General features: G+C 49.8%; 21 non-coding genes and 2 pseudogenes across 21 annotated transcripts; all 23 read left to right on the top strand.

Annotated features, from left to right (window-relative positions):
- Positions 1-759: 759 nt before the first annotated feature.
- LOC133437306 (U2 spliceosomal RNA) lies at positions 760-938 on the top strand (annotated as a pseudogene).
- Positions 939-1,279: 341 nt separating this feature from the next.
- Positions 1,280-1,395, top strand: LOC133437406 (U5 spliceosomal RNA). The gene has a single exon (XR_009780849.1). It is a non-coding gene; the product is annotated as a U5 spliceosomal RNA (small nuclear RNA).
- A 5,859-nt stretch (positions 1,396-7,254) lies between these two features.
- Positions 7,255-7,431, top strand: LOC133437312 (U2 spliceosomal RNA; annotated as a pseudogene).
- Positions 7,432-7,772: 341 nt separating this feature from the next.
- Positions 7,773-7,888, top strand: LOC133437405 (U5 spliceosomal RNA). Its single transcript, XR_009780848.1, has one exon. It is a non-coding gene; the product is annotated as a U5 spliceosomal RNA (small nuclear RNA).
- Positions 7,889-8,182: 294 nt separating this feature from the next.
- Positions 8,183-8,373, top strand: LOC133437247 (U2 spliceosomal RNA). Its single transcript, XR_009780710.1, has one exon. It is a non-coding gene; the product is annotated as a U2 spliceosomal RNA (small nuclear RNA).
- Positions 8,374-8,714: 341 nt separating this feature from the next.
- LOC133437402 (U5 spliceosomal RNA) lies at positions 8,715-8,830 on the top strand. Its single transcript, XR_009780846.1, has one exon. It is a non-coding gene; the product is annotated as a U5 spliceosomal RNA (small nuclear RNA).
- Positions 8,831-9,132: 302 nt separating this feature from the next.
- Positions 9,133-9,323, top strand: LOC133437297 (U2 spliceosomal RNA). Its single transcript, XR_009780758.1, has one exon. It is a non-coding gene; the product is annotated as a U2 spliceosomal RNA (small nuclear RNA).
- A 341-nt stretch (positions 9,324-9,664) lies between these two features.
- LOC133437401 (U5 spliceosomal RNA) lies at positions 9,665-9,780 on the top strand. Its single transcript, XR_009780845.1, has one exon. It is a non-coding gene; the product is annotated as a U5 spliceosomal RNA (small nuclear RNA).
- Positions 9,781-10,082: 302 nt separating this feature from the next.
- LOC133437246 (U2 spliceosomal RNA) lies at positions 10,083-10,273 on the top strand. Its single transcript, XR_009780709.1, has one exon. It is a non-coding gene; the product is annotated as a U2 spliceosomal RNA (small nuclear RNA).
- Positions 10,274-10,614: 341 nt separating this feature from the next.
- LOC133437463 (U5 spliceosomal RNA) lies at positions 10,615-10,730 on the top strand. The gene has a single exon (XR_009780905.1). It is a non-coding gene; the product is annotated as a U5 spliceosomal RNA (small nuclear RNA).
- A 302-nt stretch (positions 10,731-11,032) lies between these two features.
- Positions 11,033-11,223, top strand: LOC133437245 (U2 spliceosomal RNA). Its single transcript, XR_009780708.1, has one exon. It is a non-coding gene; the product is annotated as a U2 spliceosomal RNA (small nuclear RNA).
- Positions 11,224-11,564: 341 nt separating this feature from the next.
- On the top strand, positions 11,565-11,680 carry LOC133437400 (U5 spliceosomal RNA). The gene has a single exon (XR_009780844.1). It is a non-coding gene; the product is annotated as a U5 spliceosomal RNA (small nuclear RNA).
- Positions 11,681-11,982: 302 nt separating this feature from the next.
- On the top strand, positions 11,983-12,173 carry LOC133437234 (U2 spliceosomal RNA). Its single transcript, XR_009780698.1, has one exon. It is a non-coding gene; the product is annotated as a U2 spliceosomal RNA (small nuclear RNA).
- A 341-nt stretch (positions 12,174-12,514) lies between these two features.
- LOC133437399 (U5 spliceosomal RNA) lies at positions 12,515-12,630 on the top strand. Its single transcript, XR_009780843.1, has one exon. It is a non-coding gene; the product is annotated as a U5 spliceosomal RNA (small nuclear RNA).
- Positions 12,631-12,924: 294 nt separating this feature from the next.
- LOC133437244 (U2 spliceosomal RNA) lies at positions 12,925-13,115 on the top strand. Its single transcript, XR_009780707.1, has one exon. It is a non-coding gene; the product is annotated as a U2 spliceosomal RNA (small nuclear RNA).
- Positions 13,116-13,456: 341 nt separating this feature from the next.
- LOC133437398 (U5 spliceosomal RNA) lies at positions 13,457-13,572 on the top strand. The gene has a single exon (XR_009780842.1). It is a non-coding gene; the product is annotated as a U5 spliceosomal RNA (small nuclear RNA).
- Positions 13,573-13,866: 294 nt separating this feature from the next.
- LOC133437243 (U2 spliceosomal RNA) lies at positions 13,867-14,057 on the top strand. The gene has a single exon (XR_009780706.1). It is a non-coding gene; the product is annotated as a U2 spliceosomal RNA (small nuclear RNA).
- A 341-nt stretch (positions 14,058-14,398) lies between these two features.
- On the top strand, positions 14,399-14,514 carry LOC133437459 (U5 spliceosomal RNA). Its single transcript, XR_009780901.1, has one exon. It is a non-coding gene; the product is annotated as a U5 spliceosomal RNA (small nuclear RNA).
- Positions 14,515-14,808: 294 nt separating this feature from the next.
- Positions 14,809-14,999, top strand: LOC133437242 (U2 spliceosomal RNA). The gene has a single exon (XR_009780705.1). It is a non-coding gene; the product is annotated as a U2 spliceosomal RNA (small nuclear RNA).
- Positions 15,000-15,340: 341 nt separating this feature from the next.
- Positions 15,341-15,456, top strand: LOC133437397 (U5 spliceosomal RNA). Its single transcript, XR_009780841.1, has one exon. It is a non-coding gene; the product is annotated as a U5 spliceosomal RNA (small nuclear RNA).
- Positions 15,457-15,750: 294 nt separating this feature from the next.
- Positions 15,751-15,941, top strand: LOC133437239 (U2 spliceosomal RNA). Its single transcript, XR_009780703.1, has one exon. It is a non-coding gene; the product is annotated as a U2 spliceosomal RNA (small nuclear RNA).
- A 341-nt stretch (positions 15,942-16,282) lies between these two features.
- Positions 16,283-16,398, top strand: LOC133437396 (U5 spliceosomal RNA). Its single transcript, XR_009780840.1, has one exon. It is a non-coding gene; the product is annotated as a U5 spliceosomal RNA (small nuclear RNA).
- Positions 16,399-16,689: 291 nt separating this feature from the next.
- LOC133437238 (U2 spliceosomal RNA) lies at positions 16,690-16,880 on the top strand. The gene has a single exon (XR_009780702.1). It is a non-coding gene; the product is annotated as a U2 spliceosomal RNA (small nuclear RNA).
- Positions 16,881-17,123: the final 243 nt, after the last annotated feature.

The following is a 17,123-nucleotide window of genomic DNA, read 5'->3' as shown; positions in this document are numbered from 1 at the left end:
AGACCAGTGGGCAATGGCCGGCTCCTTGTAATTCCCGTACTTACCAGCAAGGGAGGTCCTAACAGCACAGCTAGTGCTGTATGGGGTGAGCCAGAGGGTTAACCTGAAAGGAAAATACTTTGCCAAACAGTGGCTCGCCCTGACCGCCAGCAAAGACGCTATGTGGACCTCCAGGAACTTGCTGGTAAGAAAGCACAAGCAGATTCCCCCGTGGCTGTACTCCAGATGGCCGCAGCAATGGTCCAACTGGCCGGTGCTGCAGGCGGTAGGCCTAGGATACAGCCACAAAGAAGCATCGCCTCTGTGCCCATTCGGACGAAGGAGCCGGAGCAACACACAGAAAGGTCAAAGCAGCAACGGCCTGGCTCTCCGGGCGAGGCTGGTGGGAAGGAGCAGCAGGGGGGGATCCCCTCTGAGCACTGGGACAGGAACCCGAGAGAGCTACTGTTTGGGGCGGCGGAATGAGTCATCCTTGGTAGGGACTCACCCCGCTTCTGTACAACGAGGGAATTGGACACATTTTATTTAATGCACTCCTTTTTACTGAACATGGACATTGAACGCAGTCACTCACACTGGAACATAAGCCTTTTACACAAGGAAATGTTGATTTTATCCTTTTTACCATTTACAATTGTTTGAAAAACAGGTTTTAAGGTCACTAATTTATTAAATTGTTGCATGTAATAGTGATATGTAAGTTGTAAAATTGTAATGTTAATATTGGAAGCTTATGTTGTGATGATCCAATGATCCAGTATCAATAAATCTTTTCGAAAGAAAAATCTGTTCTTATCAGTTTAATATCTGATATGTCCTCTATATGAGGACAACATATTAAGCCGATTTTTGGCAGCGGGAGTTGAAAAAGGAGCTAGCTCCGTTCACTCCAAGCATCGCCCCGGTACTGCAGTGCCGCCGGGAATGGTGCACGCTTCGCTTTCTTTCTCTTGTAAAAAAATAATACAATAACGCAGTGGCTCAGCAGCTGAGGAGCGCCGAGCCTTGCCTCAGGCGGTGTTGTTCCTTGCAGCTTCAGCTTGAAGAAAAAGAAGAGGCGACGTCACAAACGTGTAATACGGCCCTGGTGGTGCCACCGACTGGCCGTCGTGAAGGGGGAGGAGCAAATCTCTGTCCTGCGCCTGAGGCCGGCCAGGCCTTCGATAATAGGACGATGTCAGGCCGAAGAGGCGTGGCCCCGGGGATCCGTAGAGCTCACCAGGAGTACAGTGACGCGGCTCACGTGCCTAGGCTGCCGCTCCCGTGCTCTTTTCCATACTTGCTCGTGTTTCTCTTCATAACGCACAAGTCTTTCGCCTTTTACTAAAGACTTCCGTGGAGAGTAACGTCAATGAGTTGACCATATTTTTGGGGGCTCGGTCTAACGGCCGAGCTTTTTTGAGACTGTACAAAAGAAAAAGCTGTGACCAAGAGGTCAGTCTGAGTTTGCCCACTGAAATCTCAGGGCAAGCTGATGTTGCTGTCTGTGTCTTGTTCTTCAGTTCTTTCCTTTCCTTTTTGTTATTTCATTTCCACTTCAACCATTTCCTCAGGTGAGCCTGCTACAGGTGCGTGTCAGAGGGCGGAGCTGCAAAGGGAGCCGGCCATCTAGGCGTTTGGGACAAAGGGAACCGACACAAGTGCACGCCGTGCCAGGAAGGTGCTGCGGTCAAGCAACACTTTGGAGTTATCGCTTCTCGGCCTTTTGGCTAAGACTGCGATCGCCTCCTGCCGTTAGTGGGAATCCTTGCCTGTTGTGGCATTGGTTTCTACTATCATTGGGGAGACTGTTTCTTTGTTCCTTATGTGAAGTGCTTCAACTGATTATAGTTGCTAGATCTTCACAGCCAGGAAATCACTGTCGTGGTGAAAGGTAAGTGTTTGTTCCATTCACTTATTGTATATTTTATTGTCTATTGTTTTAGGGCTTTTATTCTTTTTAAAGGTTTTAGTTCGTTTGAGCCTTTTCACAGGTGGTGCCTCCACCATGTCGGCTAGCCATGCCGGCATGCGGAGGCACCACAGTGTCCGATTCAACCTTAAGGTTGTGGATGGAAAGCTCCTGGAGATGTCGAGGTTAGACTTCTCCAGGAGACTTGTCCAGAAAGCCTTGGGTTTTACCCCGGAGCAGTTAAATTGCATTTTGACCCTACCCTTTAACAAAGGCTTTGACCTTAGTTTCCGTACTGCCATGCTACTAAAAGAGTTTTGGACACGCTTTGAAAATGTGAAACCCCAGTTTGATGCATTTGAAGTTGAGAAACTGACTGACAATACCTTGAAAACGGCTATTGTCAGAATGTTCAATGAAACTGTCAATGCAGATGACATTTGTTTATGGCTGGGGAGATATTGCACTGTTAAAAGCCAGGCTATCAAAGTGAGAGATGAGGATGGCATTTGGAACTGTGCCTGGAGGGTCCCCATCCAACAATGGCAAGACCCCCAGGGCTTTCAAGGCCTGAAACATCTGCCATCAGTGATAGTTCTGGGGAACAACAGGGGCTATATTTATTACCAGGGTCAGCCCAAGCTTTGCCGCAAGTGTGGCGAGCATGGGCATCTTGCAGAAGCGTGTAAGCAGGTAGTATGTGGGAAATGCAGAGAAATTGGGCACACCTTTGAGGAGTGCACCAATGGCAGAAAGTGCAATCTTTGTGGGGAGACAAACCACCTCTTCAGAGATTGCCCAAAATCTTTTGCCAACAAACTGAAGGCTGCGAAGGGAAAGGACACAGAAAAGGACAAACAAAATGGACGAGAGGAACCGGTAATTGAGCTAATTGAAGAAGCTGGGCAGGAAAATTCAAATCTCCCGCCAAATCCTGTGATTGGAGGAGAGGGATCAGGTGAGGCGGGAGCAGGGGAGGGGCCTGCAACACTCACACCAATGGAGAGTTCCGAGGAAGATGAGGTGATGCAGGCAGAGGGCGGAGCTAGTTCAGAATGTGGAGAAGTCCAACCACAGGATGATAGCGATGATGCCCCCCTCCCCGGGGCCCAGCAAACCAAGAGGCCTGCATCAGAATTGTCCTCTGATTCGCCAATTGTTTCAGAGAAGAGGGGAAAAGCTGGGATATCCTCAGACAATTCTTCTGTGGAGGAACCCAGAGTTTTCCCCCCCAATTCCCCAAATGAGGTCTCTTTTTTAACATTAGCTCTGCAATCAACCCCTAGGGACACAAAGCTTAACTGTACCTTACAGCAGAGGCCAACGCCCAGAGTCCGAGCGGGGAATCGAGCTCGACCCCTTCACTTCTCACCCATAGAAGTGAAAGCGGAGCTCAATTCACATGAAATTGGATAACGATTCCTCATTTTATCTTATTTAATGTTTTAAATCACGCTTTTAGCCTTTTTAAACTTTCATACCTGATGTTTTTTCTCCTTTTAACCATACTCATGACACTCACCTTCTCAACTATTAATGTTAGAAGTGTGAAGTCGAGAGTTAGAGCCCAGAATGTCTTGTCCTTTCTTAATGCTTTTGAGTCGGATGTGTTTTTATTACAGGAATGTGGCCTACCGTTTTTAAAACAATACAAGCAGTGGGAGGAGATGTGGCCACGGGCATCAATATGGAGTGGATCCAATCAGAATAAGAATGATGGAGTGGCCATTTTAATCAAAAACCCTCATGTTCTGGTGAAGAGCAGCACTGTGGTGAGAGACGGTCGGGCAATTTTAGCACAACTGACTTTTATGGGACAAGATTTTAAACTCTTAAATATTTATGGTTTTAACGAAAGAAATGACCGGTATGATATTTTAGAGGACTTGCAGTCCCACATGTTGGGTAGAACACCTTTAGTGGTGGGAGGAGATTTTAATTGCATTTTAAATAGGAGAGACAGAAAAGGCGCAGGGGAAGATTTTAAAGTGGATAAAACATCGGTTTTATTACAGGGCATATGCAAGGATTTTAAACTTCAGGACTGTTTTAAAACCATGCATCCCAGAGAGGAGGGCTTCACCTGGTTCAGTGGTGATGGCACCAGAGCCTCTCGCATTGATTATATTTTTACACGGGATTGCCCACCGACCGATGCTAGATTGACCCCTGTTTTCTTTTCTGATCACTTGATGCTATCCTGCACCCTACCACTCTCCCCGGGTGTGACATCAGGAAGAGGTCTGTGGAAGCTCAACTGCTCCCTTTTAGAACAAGAAGATTTGGTTAGTCAGTATAGGGAGCAGTACCGCGAGTGGCAGACCCTTCAAGACTTTTACGATACACGTGCACACTGGTGGGAAATGGTGAAGGGAAGGACCCAGACTTTTTTTAGACAGGCAGGAAAGAAAAAAAAGAATAAGGAAAATAGACGCATGATGGGACTGCAGAAACGATTACAGCGTTATTTTAAACTGAACCAACACGGCATAGTTTTTACTGAGGAGATTAAACAAATAAAAGCAGAGATGTCAGTTTTAGCAGAAATTAAAAGTAAGGGCATCATTTTAAGAAGTAAGGAACGGGAAATTGAGGAAGGGGAAAAGTGCACAAGGTACTTTTTTAGGAAAATTATAAATAAGGGGGGGACTATTTTAAAACTAAAAAAGGAAAATGGATGCACAAGTGGAAACACAGAAGACATAAAAGAGGTTGTTGAAAACTTTTACACACACCTCTACCAAGAAAAAAATATCCACATAGACACCATGACGGAAGTTTTAAATTCCATTAAAAGCAGGGTAAAGGAAAATGTGCTTTTAACTCAAGACTTTAGTGTCTCAGAGTTAAATAAATGTCTGGCAAGCTTTAAGAGAGGGAAGTCCCCAGGACAGGATGGACTTCCTCTTGAATTTTACTTGACTTTTTGGGACATTTTAGCACCTGATTTACTTGCTGTTTTTATGGAATTTGAGCAACTTGACCGACTCCCCGACAGTTTTAGAATAGGGATAGTGACTCTTCTTCACAAAAACAAGGACAAAACTGACTTGAAGAATTGGAGACCTATCACACTTTTAAATCTTGACTGTAAACTTTTTAGTAAACTTTTAGCCTCACGTCTGTCTTTGTTTTTAGAAGATGTGATTCACCCGGATCAAGCCTGTGCCATCCCGGGGAGGAAGATAACCGACAGCCTCGTACTGATCCGAGATACCATCTGTTATGCGAGAGACAGAAACATCAGGCTGGTAGTCTTAAATTTAGACTTTGAGAAAGCCTTTGATCGGGTCTCGCACCAGTACCTATTCCAGGTACTGCAAAAAATGGGGTTCCCAGAAAGGTTTGTAGCTTGGGTGGGAATGCTGTACCGGGGTATTACCAGCAAATTTGTTGTTAACGGGCATCTGACAAAAGCAGTCAACATTAACTGCGGTGTCCGTCAGGGTTGTCCGTTATCTGCCCTCCTCTATGTTACCTGTATCGAACCACTGGCACAGATCTTGAGAAGGGACCAATGGATCAATGGACTGAGAATCCCGGGGAGTGGAGGTCTCGTGACAAAATGTATTTTATACATGGACGACGTGAATATTTTATGTACTGACCTTTTATCTGTCAACAGGACGCTGGACTTGACTGACTGGTTTGGACGGGCATCTGGGTCAAAATTGAACCGACATAAGACCCAAACCCAGTTCTATGGACCATGGACAGCAACAGAGACAACTGGACTCCCCTTGACTATTACCCAGACTGACCAAAAAATACTGGGGATCAAATTTGATAGGGAAGGGGGGGGGACATCCAATTGGCCAGACGTAGTAGGGAAAGTGAGACAGAGACTAGGATACTGGGGACTTAGAGGACTGACCATGGAAGGAAAGGTTTTAATCATCAAGGCAGTGATTATACCTTTGTTTTTACTTGTCAGCTCTGTTTTTATCCCACCCAGGAGGGTACTTTTAGATCTAGAACGAGCCATCTTTTATTTTCTGTGGGGCTCAAAGTGGGAGAGACTGAGGAGAGCCATAATGGTGAAACCCAAAGAGAAAGGAGGAAAAGGAGTGCCTGACCTCTACCTGTTTTTGGGAAGCAGATATGCAACAATGCATGTCGCGTCTGCTGTTGGCCCATCCGGAAATCCCAAGACGACAGCAATGATACGTTTCTGGATGGGCTCTTATCTGAGAAGACTGAAAATCTTACCCACGGATCTGAAAGTACCTGTGTCTTTTAACCTACCACCAGCCTATTCTTTTATACAGACATTTTTAAAGCATTTTGATTTGGAGACACAGGAGTTGCGTATTTTAACCAATCACCGTTGTCTGATCTCGATTGTGCAGGAGCGGGAGCCAGTGTGTCCAGTGCGGCGGCTCGCATTCGGCGAGCCCTCCACAGTTTGGCGCCATGTGAACCATTCCGCCCTCCCAAACAGACTCCGGGACCTGTCATGGATGGTGGCTCATGAGATCCTCCCGGTCAGGTCCGTCATGCACTCCCGAGGAATGTCGGCGATCTCTACCTGCCCCCGACAAGGTTGCGGTGCACCTGAGTCGGTGAGGCATCTCTTCTGGGAGTGCAGCGCTGCCGTAGACCAGTGGGCAATGGCCGGCTCCTTGCAATTCCCGTACTTACCAGCAAGGGAGGTCCTAACAGCACAGCTAGTGCTGTATGGGGTGAGCCAGAGGGCGAGCCTGAAAGGAAGGGATTTTGCCAAGCAGTGGCTCGCCCTGACCGCCATCAAAGACGCTATGTGGACCTCCAGGAACTTGCTGGTAAGAAAGCACAAGCAGATTCCCCCCGCGGCTGTACTCCGGATGGCTGCAGCAACGGTCCAACTGGCCGGGGCTGCAGGCGGCGGGCCTGGGATACAGCCGCGGGGAAGTATCGCCTCTGTGCCCTTTCGGACGAAGGAGCCGGAGCCACACACAGAAAGGTCAAAGCAGCAGCGGCCTGGCTCTCCGGGCGAGGCTGGTGGGAAGGAGCAGCAGGGGGGGATCCCCTCTGAGCACTGACAGGAACCCGAGAGAGCTACTGTTTGGGTCGACGAAATGAGTCATCATTGGTAGGGACTCACCCCGCTTCTGTACAATGAAGGGATTGGACAAGTTTTTATCTAACGCACTCTTGAAAGACTAAACATGGACATTGAACGTAGTCACTCACACTGGACCATAAGCCTTTTACCTAAGGAAATGTGGATTTTATCGTTTTTACCTATTACAATTGTTTAGAAAACAGGTTTTAAGGTTGCTTATTTATTTCATTGTTGCATGTAATGGTGATATGTATGTTGTAAAAGTGTAATGTGAAATTTGGAAGCTTATGTTGAGATGATCCAATGATCCAGTGTCAATAAATCTTTTCGAAAGAAAAAAAAATCTGTTCTTATCAGTTTAATATCTGATATGTCCTCTATATGAGGACAACATATTAAGCCGATTTTTGGCAGCGGGAGTTGAAAAAGGAGCTAGCTCCGTTCACTCCAAGCATCGCCCCGGTACTGCAGTGCCGCCGGGAATGGTGCACGCTTCGCTTTCTTTCTCTTGTAAAAAAATAATAAAGTAACGCAGTGGCTCAGCAGCTGAGGAGCACCGAGCCTTGCCTCAGGCGGTGTTGTTCCTTGCAGCTTCAGCTTGAAGAAAAAGAAGAGGCGACGTCACAAACGTGCAATACGGCCCTGGTGGTGCCACCGACTGACCGTCGTGAAGGGGGAGGAGCAAATCTCTGTCCTGCGCCTGAGGCCGGCCAGGCCTTCGATAATAGGACGATGTCAGGCCGAAGAGGCGTGGCCCCGGGGATCCGTAGAGCTCACCAGGAGTACAGTGACGCGGCTCACGTGCCTAGGCTGCCGCTCCCGTGCACTTTTCCGTACTTGCTCGTGTTTCTCTTCATAACGCACAAGTCTTTCGCCTTTTACTAAAGACTTCCGTGGAGAGTAACGTCAATGAGTTGACCATATTTTTGGGGGCTCGGTCTAACGGCCGAGCTTTTTTGAGACTGTGCAAAAGAAAAAGCTGTGACCGAGAGGTCAGTCTGAGTTTGCCCACTGAAATCTCAGGGCAAGCTGATGTTGCTGTCTGTGTCTTGTTCTTCAGTTCTTTCCTTTCCCTTTTGTTATTTCATTTCCACTTCAACCATTTCCTCAGGTGAGCCTGCTACAGGTGCGTGTCAGAGGGCGGAGCTGCAAAGGGAGCCGGCCATCTAGGCGTTTGGGACAAAGGGAACCGACACAAGTGCACGCCGTGCCAGGAAGGTGCTGCGGTCAAGCAACACTTTGGAGTTATCGCTTCTCGGCCTTTTGGCTAAGATCAAGTGTAGTATCTGTTCTTATCAGTTTAATATCTGATATGTCCTCTATATGAGGACAACATATTAAGCCGATTTTTGGCAGCGGGAGTTGAAAAAGGAGCTAGCTCCGTTCACTCCAAGCATCGCCCCGGTACTGCAGTGCCGCCGGGAATGGTGCACGCTTCGCTTTCTTTCTCTTGTAAAAAAATAATACAATAACGCAGTGGCTCAGCAGCTGAGGAGCGCCGAGCCTTGCCTCAGGCGGTGTTGTTCCTTGCAGCTTCAGCTTGAAGAAAAAGAAGAGGCGACGTCGCAAACGTGCAATACGGCCCTGGTGGTGCCACCGACTGACCGTCGTGAAGGGGGAGGAGCAAATCTCTGTCCTGCGCCTGAGGCCGGCCAGGCCTTCGATAATAGGACGATGTCAGGCCGAAGAGGCGTGGCCCCGGGGATCCGTAGAGCTCACCAGGAGTACAGTGACGCGGCTCACGTGCCTAGGCTGCCGCTCCCGTGCACTTTTCCGTACTTGCTCGTGTTTCTCTTCATAACGCACAAGTCTTTCGCCTTTTACTAAAGACTTCCGTGGAGAGTAACGTCAATGAGTTGACCATATTTTTGGGGGCTCGGTCTAACGGCCGAGCTTTTTTGAGACTGTACAAAAGAAAAAGCTGTGACCAAGAGGTCAGTCTGAGTTTGCCCACTGAAATCTCAGGGCAAGCTGATGTTGCGATGTTGCTGTCTGTGTCTTGTTCTTCAGTTCTTTCCTTTCCTTTTTGTTATTTCATTTCCACTTCAACCATTTCCTCAGGTGAGCCTGCTACAGGTGCGTGTCAGAGGGCGGAGCTGCAAAGGGAGCCGGCCATCTAGGCGTTTGGGACAAAGGGAACCGACACAAGTGCACGCCGTGCCAGGAAGGTGCTGCGGTCAAGCAACACTTTGGAGTTATCGCTTCTCGGCCTTTTGGCTAAGATCAAGTGTAGTATCTGTTCTTATCAGTTTAATATCTGATATGTCCTCTATATGAGGACAACATATTAAGCCGATTTTTGGCAGCGGGAGTTGAAAAAGGAGCTAGCTCCGTTCACTCCAAGCATCGCCCTGGTACTGCAGTGCCGCCGGGAATGGTGCACGCTTCGCTTTCTTTCTCTTGTAAAAAAATAATACAATAACGCAGTGGCTCAGCAGCTGAGGAGCGCCGAGCCTTGCCTCAGGCGGTGTTGTTCCTTGCAGCTTCAGCTTGAAGAAAAAGAAGAGGCGACGTCGCAAACGTGCAATACGGCCCTGGTGGTGCCACCGACTGACCGTCGTGAAGGGGGAGGAGCAAATCTCTGTCCTGCGCCTGAGGCCGGCCAGGCCTTCGATAATAGGACGATGTCAGGCCGAAGAGGCGTGGCCCCGGGGATCCGTAGAGCTCACCAGGAGTACAGTGACGCGGCTCACGTGCCTAGGCTGCCGCTCCCGTGCACTTTTCCGTACTTGCTCGTGTTTCTCTTCATAACGCACAAGTCTTTCGCCTTTTACTAAAGACTTCCGTGGAGAGTAACGTCAATGAGTTGACCATATTTTTGGGGGCTCGGTCTAACGGCCGAGCTTTTTTGAGACTGTACAAAAGAAAAAGCTGTGACCAAGAGGTCAGTCTGAGTTTGCCCACTGAAATCTCAGGGCAAGCTGATGTTGCGATGTTGCTGTCTGTGTCTTGTTCTTCAGTTCTTTCCTTTCCCTTTTGTTATTTCATTTCCACTTCAACCATTTCCTCAGGTGAGCCTGCTACAGGTGCGTGTCAGAGGGCGGAGCTGCAAAGGGAGCCGGCCATCTAGGCGTTTGGGACAAAGGGAACCGACACAAGTGCACGCCGTGCCAGGAAGGTGCTGCGGTCAAGCAACACTTTGGAGTTATCGCTTCTCGGCCTTTTGGCTAAGATCAAGTGTAGTATCTGTTCTTATCAGTTTAATATCTGATATGTCCTCTATATGAGGACAACATATTAAGCCGATTTTTGGCAGCGGGAGTTGAAAAAGGAGCTAGCTCCGTTCACTCCAAGCATCGCCCCGGTACTGCAGTGCCGCCGGGAATGGTGCACGCTTCGCTTTCTTTCTCTTGTAAAAAAATAATACAATAACGCAGTGGCTCAGCAGCTGAGGAGCGCCGAGCCTTGCCTCAGGCGGTGTTGTTCCTTGCAGCTTCAGCTTGAAGAAAAAGAAGAGGCGACGTCACAAACGTGTAATACGGCCCTGGTGGTGCCACCGACTGGCCGTCGTGAAGGGGGAGGAGCAAATCTCTGTCCTGCGCCTGAGGCCGGCCAGGCCTTCGATAATAGGACGATGTCAGGCCGAAGAGGCGTGGCCCCGGGGATCCGTAGAGCTCACCAGGAGTACAGTGACGCGGCTCACGTGCCTAGGCTGCCGCTCCCGTGCTCTTTTCCATACTTGCTCGTATTTCTCTTCATAACGCACAAGTCTTTCGCCTTTTACTAAAGACTTCCGTGGAGAGTAACGTCAATGAGTTGACCATATTTTTGGGGGCTCGGTCTAACGGCCGAGCTTTTTTGAGACTGTACAAAAGAAAAAGCTGTGACCAAGAGGTCAGTCTGAGTTTGCCCACTGAAATCTCAGGGCAAGCTGATGTTGCGATGTTGCTGTCTGTGTCTTGTTCTTCAGTTCTTTCCTTTCCTTTTTGTTATTTCATTTCCACTTCAACCATTTCCTCAGGTGAGCCTGCTACAGGTGCGTGTCAGAGGGCGGAGGTGGAAAGGGAGCCGGCCATCTAGGCGTTTGGGACAAAGGCAACCCACACAAGTGCACGCCGTGCCAGGAAGGTGCTGCGGTCGAGCAACACTTTGGAGTTATCGCTTCTCGGCCTTTTGGCTAAGATCAAGTGTAGTATCTGTTCTTATCAGTTTAATATCTGATATGTCCTCTATATGAGGACAACATATTAAGCCGATTTTTGGCAGCGGGAGTTGAAAAAGGAGCTAGCTCCGTTCACTCCAAGCATCGCCCCGGTACTGCAGTGCCGCCGGGAATGGTGCACGCTTCGCTTTCTTTCTCTTGTAAAAAAATAATACAATAACGCAGTGGCTCAGCAGCTGAGGAGCGCCGAGCCTTGCCTCAGGCGGTGTTGTTCCTTGCAGCTTCAGCTTGAAGAAAAAGAAGAGGCGACGTCACAAACGTGTAATACGGCCCTGGTGGTGCCACCGACTGGCCGTCGTGAAGGGGGAGGAGCAAATCTCTGTCCTGCGCCTGAGGCCGGCCAGGCCTTCGATAATAGGACGATGTCAGGCCGAAGAGGCGTGGCCCCGGGGATCCGTAGAGCTCACCAGGAGTACAGTGACGCGGCTCACGTGCCTAGGCTGCCGCTCCCGTGCTCTTTTCCATACTTGCTCGTGTTTCTCTTCATAACGCACAAGTCTTTCGCCTTTTACTAAAGACTTCCGTGGAGAGTAACGTCAATGAGTTGACCATATTTTTGGGGGCTCGGTCTAACGGCCGAGCTTTTTTGAGACTGTACAAAAGAAAAAGCTGTGACCAAGAGGTCAGTCTGAGTTTGCCCACTGAAATCTCAGGGCAAGCTGATGTTGCGATGTTGCTGTCTGTGTCTTGTTCTTCAGTTCTTTCCTTTCCTTTTTGTTATTTCATTTCCACTTCAACCATTTCCTCAGGTGAGCCTGCTACAGGTGCGTGTCAGAGGGCGGAGGTGCAAAGGGAGCCGGCCATCTAGGCGTTTGGGACAAAGGCAACCCACACAAGTGCACGCCGTGCCAGGAAGGTGCTGCGGTCGAGCAACACTTTGGAGTTATCGCTTCTCGGCCTTTTGGCTAAGATCAAGTGTAGTATCTGTTCTTATCAGTTTAATATCTGATATGTCCTCTATATGAGGACAACATATTAAGCTGATTTTTGGCAGCGGGAGTTGAAAAAGGAGCTAGCTCCGTTCACTCCAAGCATCGCCCCGGTACTGCAGTGCCGCCGGGAATGGTGCACGCTTCGCTTTCTTTCTCTTGTAAAAAAATAATAAAGTAACGCAGTGGCTCAGCAGCTGAGGAGCACCGAGCCTTGCCTCAGGCGGTGTTGTTCCTTGCAGCTTCAGCTTGAAGAAAAAGAAGAGGCGACGTCGCAAACGTGCAATACGGCCCTGGTGGTGCCACCGACTGACCGTCGTGAAGGGGGAGGAGCAAATCTCTGTCCTGCGCCTGAGGCCGGCCAGGCCTTCGATAATAGGACGATGTCAGGCCGAAGAGGCGTGGCCCCGGGGATCCGTAGAGCTCACCAGGAGTACAGTGACGCGGCTCACGTGCCTAGGCTGCCGCTCCCGTGCACTTTTCCGTACTTGCTCGTGTTTCTCTTCATAACGCACAAGTCTTTCGCCTTTTACTAAAGACTTCCGTGGAGAGTAACGTCAATGAGTTGACCATATTTTTGGGGGCTCGGTCTAACGGCCGAGCTTTTTTGAGACTGTGCAAAAGAAAAAGCTGTGACCGAGAGGTCAGTCTGAGTTTGCCCACTGAAATCTCAGGGCAAGCTGATGTTGCTGTCTGTGTCTTGTTCTTCAGTTCTTTCCTTTCCCTTTTGTTATTTCATTTCCACTTCAACCATTTCCTCAGGTGAGCCTGCTACAGGTGCGTGTCAGAGGGCGGAGCTGCAAAGGGAGCCGGCCATCTAGGCGTTTGGGACAAAGGGAACCGACACAAGTGCACGCCGTGCCAGGAAGGTGCTGCGGTCAAGCAACACTTTGGAGTTATCGCTTCTCGGCCTTTTGGCTAAGATCAAGTGTAGTATCTGTTCTTATCAGTTTAATATCTGATATGTCCTCTATATGAGGACAACATATTAAGCCGATTTTTGGCAGCGGGAGTTGAAAAAGGAGCTAGCTCCGTTCACTCCAAGCATCGCCCCGGTACTGCAGTGCCGCCGGGAATGGTGCACGCTTCGCTTTCTTTCTCTTGTAAAAAAATAATAAAGTAACGCAGTGGCTCAGCAGCTGAGGAGCACCGAGCCTTGCCTCAGGCGGTGTTGTTCCTTGCAGCTTCAGCTTGAAGAAAAAGAAGAGGCGACGTCGCAAACGTGCAATACGGCCCTGGTGGTGCCACCGACTGACCGTCGTGAAGGGGGAGGAGCAAATCTCTGTCCTGCGCCTGAGGCCGGCCAGGCCTTCGATAATAGGACGATGTCAGGCCGAAGAGGCGTGGCCCCGGGGATCCGTAGAGCTCACCAGGAGTACAGTGACGCGGCTCACGTGCCTAGGCTGCCGCTCCCGTGCACTTTTCCGTACTTGCTCGTGTTTCTCTTCATAACGCACAAGTCTTTCGCCTTTTACTAAAGACTTCCGTGGAGAGTAACGTCAATGAGTTGACCATATTTTTGGGGGCTCGGTCTAACGGCCGAGCTTTTTTGAGACTGTGCAAAAGAAAAAGCTGTGACCGAGAGGTCAGTCTGAGTTTGCCCACTGAAATCTCAGGGCAAGCTGATGTTGCTGTCTGTGTCTTGTTCTTCAGTTCTTTCCTTTCCCTTTTGTTGTTTCATTTCCACTTCAACCATTTCCTCAGGTGAGCCTGCTACAGGTGCGTGTCAGAGGGCGGAGCTGCAAAGGGAGCCGGCCATCTAGGCGCTTGGGACAAAGGGAACCGACACAAGTGCACGCCGTGCCAGGAAGGTGCTGCGGTCAAGCAACACTTTGGAGTTATCGCTTCTCGGCCTTTTGGCTAAGATCAAGTGTAGTATCTGTTCTTATCAGTTTAATATCTGATATGTCCTCTATATGAGGACAACATATTAAGCCGATTTTTGGCAGCGGGAGTTGAAAAAGGAGCTAGCTCCGTTCACTCCAAGCATCGCCCCGGTACTGCAGTGCCGCCGGGAATGGTGCACGCTTCGCTTTCTTTCTCTTGTAAAAAAATAATAAAGTAACGCAGTGGCTCAGCAGCTGAGGAGCAACGAGCCTTGCCTCAGGCGGTGTTGTTCCTTGCAGCTTCAGCTTGAAGAAAAAGAAGAGGCGACGTCACAAACGTGCAATACGGCCCTGGTGGTGCCACCGACTGACCGTCGTGAAGGGGGAGGAGCAAATCTCTGTCCTGCGCCTGAGGCCGGCCAGGCCTTCGATAATAGGACGATGTCAGGCCGAAGAGGCGTGGCCCCGGGGATCCGTAGAGCTCACCAGGAGTACAGTGACGCGGCTCACGTGCCTAGGCTGCCGCTCCCGTGCACTTTTCCGTACTTGCTCGTGTTTCTCTTCATAACGCACAAGTCTTTCGCCTTTTACTAAAGACTTCCGTGGAGAGTAACGTCAAAGAGTTGACCATATTTTTGGGGGCTCGGTCTAACGGCTGAGCTTTTTTGAGACTGTGCAAAAGAAAAAGCTGTGACCGAGAGGTCAGTCTGAGTTTGCCCACTGAAATCTCAGGGCAAGCTGATGTTGCTGTCTGTGTCTTGTTCTTCAGTTCTTTCCTTTCCCTTTTGTTATTTCATTTCCACTTCAACCATTTCCTCAGGTGAGCCTGCTACAGGTGCGTGTCAGAGGGCGGAGCTGCAAAGGGAGCCGGCCATCTAGGCGTTTGGGACAAAGGGAACCGACACAAGTGCACGCCGTGCCAGGAAGGTGCTGCGGTCAAGCAACACTTTGGAGTTATCGCTTCTCGGCCTTTTGGCTAAGATCAAGTGTAGTATCTGTTCTTATCAGTTTAATATCTGATATGTCCTCTATATGAGGACAACATATTAAGCCGATTTTTGGCAGCGGGAGTTGAAAAAGGAGCTAGCTCCGTTCACTCCAAGCATCGCCCCGGTACTGCAGTGCCGCCGGGAATGGTGCACGCTTCGCTTTCTTTCTCTTGTAAAAAAATAATAAAGTAACGCAGTGGCTCAGCAGCTGAGGAGCACCGAGCCTTGCCTCAGGCGGTGTTGTTCCTTGCAGCTTCAGCTTGAAGAAAAAGAAGAGGCGACGTCGCAAACGTGCAATACGGCCCTGGTGGTGCCACCGACTGACCGTCGTGAAGGGGGAGGAGCAAATCTCTGTCCTGCGCCTGAGGCCGGCCAGGCCTTCGATAATAGGACGATGTCAGGCCGAAGAGGCGTGGCCCCGGGGATCCGTAGAGTTCACCAGGAGTACAGTGACGCGGCTCACGTGCCTAGGCTGCCGCTCCCGTGCACTTTTCCGTACTTGCTCGTGTTTCTCTTCATAACGCACAAGTCTTTCGCCTTTTACTAAAGACTTCCGTGGAGAGTAACGTCAATGAGTTGACCATATTTTTGGGGGCTCGGTCTAACGGCCGAGCTTTTTTGAGACTGTGCAAAAGAAAAAGCTGTGACCGAGAGGTCAGTCTGAGTTTGCCCACTGAAATCTCAGGGCAAGCTGATGTTGCTGTCTGTGACTTGTTCTTCAGTTCTTTCCTTTCCCTTTTGTTGTTTCATTTCCACTTCAACCATTTCCTCAGGTGAGCCTGCTACAGGTGCGTGTCAGAGGGCGGAGCTGCAAAGGGAGCCGGCCATCTAGGCGTTTGGGACAAAGGGAACCGACACAAGTGCACGCCGTGCCAGGAAGGTGCTGCGGTCAAGCAACACTTTGGAGTTATCGCTTCTCGGCCTTTTGGCTAAGATCAAGTGTAGTATCTGTTCTTATCAGTTTAATATCTGATATGTCCTCTATATGAGGACAACATATTAAGCCGATTTTTGGCAGCGGGAGTTGAAAAAGGAGCTAGCTCCGTTCACTCCAAGCATCGCCCCGGTACTGCAGTGCCGCCGGGAATGGTGCACGCTTCGCTTTCTTTCTCTTGTAAAAAAATAATAAAGTAACGCAGTGGCTCAGCAGCTGAGGAGCACCGAGCCTTGCCTCAGGCGGTGTTGTTCCTTGCAGCTTCAGCTTGAAGAAAAAGAAGAGGCGACGTCGCAAACGTGCAATACGGCCCTGGTGGTGCCACCGACTGACCGTCGTGAAGGGGGAGGAGCAAATCTCTGTCCTGCGCCTGAGGCCGGCCAGGCCTTCGATAATAGGACGATGTCAGGCCGAAGAGGCGTGGCCCCGGGGATCCGTAGAGCTCACCAGGAGTACAGTGACGCGGCTCACGTGCCTAGGCTGCCGCTCCCGTGCACTTTTCCGTACTTGCTCGTGTTTCTCTTCATAACGCACAAGTCTTTCGCCTTTTACTAAAGACTTCCGTGGAGAGTAACGTCAATGAGTTGACCATATTTTTGGGGGCTCGGTCTAACGGCCGAGCTTTTTTGAGACTGTGCAAAAGAAAAAGCTGTGACCGAGAGGTCAGTCTGAGTTTGCCCACTGAAATCTCAGGGCAAGCTGATGTTGCTGTCTGTGTCTTGTTCTTCAGTTCTTTCCTTTCCCTTTTGTTTCATTTCCACTTCAACCATTTCCTCAGGTGAGCCTGCTACAGGTGCGTGTCAGAGGGCGGAGCTGCAAAGGGAGCCGGCCATCTAGGCGTTTGGGACAAAGGGAACCGACACAAGTGCACGCCGTGCCAGGAAGGTGCTGCGGTCAAGCAACACTTTGGAGTTATCGCTTCTCGGCCTTTTGGCTAAGATCAAGTGTAGTATCTGTTCTTATCAGTTTAATATCTGATATGTCCTCTATATGAGGACAACATATTAAGCCGATTTTTGGCAGCGGGAGTTGAAAAAGGAGCTAGCTCCGTTCACTCCAAGCATCGCCCCGGTACTGCAGTGCCGCCGGGAATGGTGCACGCTTCGCTTTCTTTCTCTTGTAAAAAAATAATAAAGTAACGCAGTGGCTCAGCAGCTGAGGAGCACCGAGCCTTGCCTCAGGCGGTGTTGTTCCTTGCAGCTTCAGCTTGAAGAAAAAGAAGAGGCGACGTCGCAAACGTGCAATACGGCCCTGGTGGTGCCACCGACTGACCGTCGTGAAGGGGGAGGAGCAAATCTCTGTCCTGCGCCTGAGGCCGGCCAGGCCTTCGATAATAGGACGATGTCAG

The sequence above is a fragment of the Cololabis saira genome, unplaced genomic scaffold, assembly GCF_033807715.1.
Source record: "Cololabis saira isolate AMF1-May2022 unplaced genomic scaffold, fColSai1.1 scf082, whole genome shotgun sequence".
NCBI classification, from domain to species: domain Eukaryota; kingdom Metazoa; phylum Chordata; class Actinopteri; order Beloniformes; family Belonidae; genus Cololabis; species Cololabis saira.
The sequence above is the reverse complement of the archived record's forward strand: the minus strand, read 5'-3'. Positions and strand labels throughout refer to the sequence as shown.